The sequence below is a fragment of the Zootoca vivipara genome, chromosome 1 (genome assembly GCF_963506605.1).
Source record: "Zootoca vivipara chromosome 1, rZooViv1.1, whole genome shotgun sequence".
Taxonomy (NCBI): domain Eukaryota; kingdom Metazoa; phylum Chordata; class Lepidosauria; order Squamata; family Lacertidae; genus Zootoca; species Zootoca vivipara.
Window position 1 is genome coordinate 104,514,861 of NC_083276.1, and position 3,789 is coordinate 104,518,649.

The 3,789-nt window shown below is 39.1% G+C and overlaps 1 pseudogene; it reads left to right on the forward strand.

Annotated features, from left to right (window-relative positions):
• The first annotated feature begins 458 nt into the window (after positions 1 to 458).
• Positions 459 to 515, forward strand: LOC118075654 (U6 spliceosomal RNA; annotated as a pseudogene).
• Positions 516 to 3,789: the final 3,274 nt, after the last annotated feature.

The following is a 3,789-nucleotide window of genomic DNA, read 5'->3' on the forward strand; positions in this document are numbered from 1 at the left end:
CCACAATTGTAGGTAATTCCTGTAATTTCCATTTTTGGGCTAACAAAGTCCTAGCCGCGGTTGTTGCATACATAAACAGTGTTTGATCTTCTTTTCTAATCTCTCCTCCCATTATTCCTAACAAAAATGCTTCTGGTTTTTTTGGAAAAGTATATCTAAACATCTTTTTCAATTCGTTATATAAACTTTCCCAAAATCTTTTAACTTTTTCGCATGTCCACCACATATGATAAAATTCACCATCTTTCTCTTTACATTTCCAGCAACTTTTGTCACTCATTCTATACATTTTAGCTAATTTAACTGGAGTTAAATACCATCTGTACATCATCTTATATACATTTTCTTTCAAGGCAGTACATGCTGTAAATCTTAAAGTTTGATTCCATAATTTCAACCACGCATCATATTCAATATTATGCCCCAAATCTTTTGCCCATTTAATCATCACTTCTTTTGTCTCTTCGGCAGCACATATACTAAAATTGGAACGATACAGAGAAGATTAGCATGGCTATCCCTGGTTTAGTGGGTCCTTGCCTCTCTCTAGGAAATCGGAAATGCTAAGTTTTACTTTGGCAATGCCACCTCCACTCCAGTTTTGCACAGCAATAAACGCAGTGTGGCATCCACTGTGGCACGTGGCATTCATCATTTTTATCATTGTCATCCTGGGTAGGAGGACAGTCACTCTGAACCAGAGCCTCCTCAATTCCTCTCAGCCTTCCCCCGTCAATCAATTTAAAAGCTGCTCTGCCATCTTTTTTTATTCTAAGCACCAACAGTCTTGTTCCATCGTGGTTCGAGTGGAGCCCTTTCCTTTTATACGGGCCCGGTTTGCTCCAGAATGTTCCCATGTGAATAATTCATAACCCTTCCTAATTACACCATTGTCTCATTTATTGATACTAGAAATCTGTGCCTGTCTAGATGGCCCTGTGGGTGGAACCAGTATCATCTCAAAGAAAGCTACCTTGGAGGTTCTGGCTTTCAGCATCTTACCCAACAACCTAAATTTGGCTTCCCAGACCTCACACCTACAAACAACTTTCTTATGCAGGATTCCTAAACAGCATCCATTCAGCTACTAAGCTTTTAACATGATTTGTGCATATTTCTGGTGTATAGTGAACATCTCGTGATATGCTAGATGTTATAATTACATTAATTGGTATCACCTAATTTTGTTTCTAGATCATTCTGTTGAAGACATACAGATTAATGCTATCGAACTAAAAAATCCCTATTTTTTTTCCCTCCAAGCTATAGAAAAAGAATTTTTTCCTTTATGCTCCCCCACATCTCAGCCGCACATCATGAATGGAACATTGAGCCGTCCTCTTAATATTATGACATGGAGAAAATCACATTGTGGTTTAACCTATCAACAATGGAACAAAGCAATTATAGTGCTAAACAGAGTCCGGGAATACTCCAATAAAGAGAAATCCAAGAAAATTTGGTGAAAATTCTTAAGGGGCCTTTCAATGTTTAATCATGCTTCGGGCCTAAATTAATATTCTGATTCCAATTCAAAAGACTGAACCACAAAGGTATATCTTTTGGGTGTTTTTAATAACCATAGTACAACACTCAGTGAATTAACAGCTGGTCTGACTGGTATTTTACTTCTTCTTTGCTTACTCAAGTAAAGCAGTTAATATCGAGATAATCATCAAACCAACATTAGTCAGACAGAGGGAGAAATTTATTTATTTTTTAGCAGTGTAATGTAGTTTTTTTTTAAGATTTTAAAAGTCCTTTGTGCATTTACTTTTGGTTTTGCATCCCCAGAACAAAGAAGATATGCTTAGATGGACTTTGTTAAGCATCTAGGGGTGTGTCCAACTCTGGCAGTTTCAGAGTAGACTCACTGAAATCAATAGATGTGGTTCACTTGCTGATTTCACCTGCTGATTCAGGAAGGGGAAACCTGTGTCCCTCCATATGTTTTTGAACCACAATTCCCATCATCCCTGACCATTGGCCATGCTGGCTGGGGCTGATGGGAGTTGTAGTAGAACAACAACTGGAGGGCCACATGTTTCCCATCCCTGATGTAGCCAGACACAACGCAGATACAAAGCACACAACATGTACACCCGATAATGCAGAAGGCAGTGGTGTGCGGTGGAATTTTTCCAAGGGACTAGGGGGACAAGAAATTTCTCCAGTGGACTAGGGGGACGAGGCAGACGCTCCTGGGAGGGACGGCAGATCCCCAGTACCTCCAAGATTATCCCAGTAGGCACGTCTCTGGAATAGCATGTCCCTTCACTCCAGAGTGCCTGTCTGTGACACTTCTCATATGAAAAGTGCACACAAGTCTTCTGGCCACACAGCAAGAAGAAAGAAACACCCATAGATCTAAACTACGTTTTATTCACACTATATACAGAGAATCCATAATCACGTCTACGTTCTCCAAACTCTGGCAGAAACAGAAAGCATACAGCTAAAACAAAGTACAGTTCAATAACACTCGCACACGGAAGAGATAAGACAGTCTTCCATTCCCACACTCTTCTCAGACCTCATGTGATTCATCCCTTAAGGAAAAAAATCACTGCATACCACTGGTATGAATAGTAGTTTTCTCGCTTAGCTGCCAGTGGCACTCAAATTTTGAACACCCTGATTAGGAGCTGTTTTATGTCTAGAAAACATCCAGAATTTTGCATCCTGTAAAACCAGAGACTATCCATCTATTTGCACAGAAATGTTTTGGAATTAGAAAGCCCTAAGAATAATTGCCTTTCATCATGTACATGTTAAGTACATGTTAAGTGCTCTAGAAATAATAAATGACGAATCACTTTGCAGTTCTTAGGCCTGCACAAGCAGATAATCCTGTAAAATATTGGCTGCTAATTTTCCACATTGAAGACAGCACTTTCTGATTTCAGCAGATAATTATTGTGGATGGCTGGAGATCCTCTGGTTTGCAAACTGGGCTTGGGTTGACATGTTGTTTAGAGTAAGACAGTTGATGTAAGTAGAATGGAGCTGAACTTGCAAATACTTTGAGATTAACACATCACTACTTATCAATTAATACTGGGAGATCCGAAAACATTTTCTTCTTGCCTGGAAACAACATACACAAACAAACTTATACAAGCTTTTATATCAATTAGAAAATTGGGAAGGTATTCTTTCCTGTTCCAAGCAATTTAAGAAACCCAGTGTAATATAAGTAACATGGTACCTTTTGACTACCTCACTCAGCTTTATTTAATAGGTAGCCGAAAAATGGTTCGATAACACAGGCTCTGTTGCTCATCATCATATCAGGGTAAAAAGGGAAATAAAAAATTGTGCCTAAGCTTTCTTTTTTCCTTCCCCCTCGCAGCCCCTCTTCCTTATGTGTCATGTTTTTAGGTTGTAAGCCTGAGGGCAAGGACTGTCACATCAGTGACATCCGTAAGCCACTCTGGAAAACCTTTTGGTCAAAAAAGTGAGATAAAAATCATTTAAATACATAAATAATAAAAGGGAAGCAGGAAGAGTATATGCTACTTTGTGAGATGTGTTCACATATTTGCAAATGTGTGTCATATGGTTTCTCATCATTGCTATTTTTCAAGAAAAAAAAGGGCCAGAACTCACCATGAACACATCCCTTGTTCTCTTATAATGGCAATGGTGCCCATCTGAGAGGTGCTAGAACTGAGTTCCAGTGAGTTTCGGCTGCAACAAAGCCCTGCTTCTCATAATACTATAGACAGATCTACACACACACACAATTGCATGTACGTACACACACACTTTGTATTTATATAGACTCAC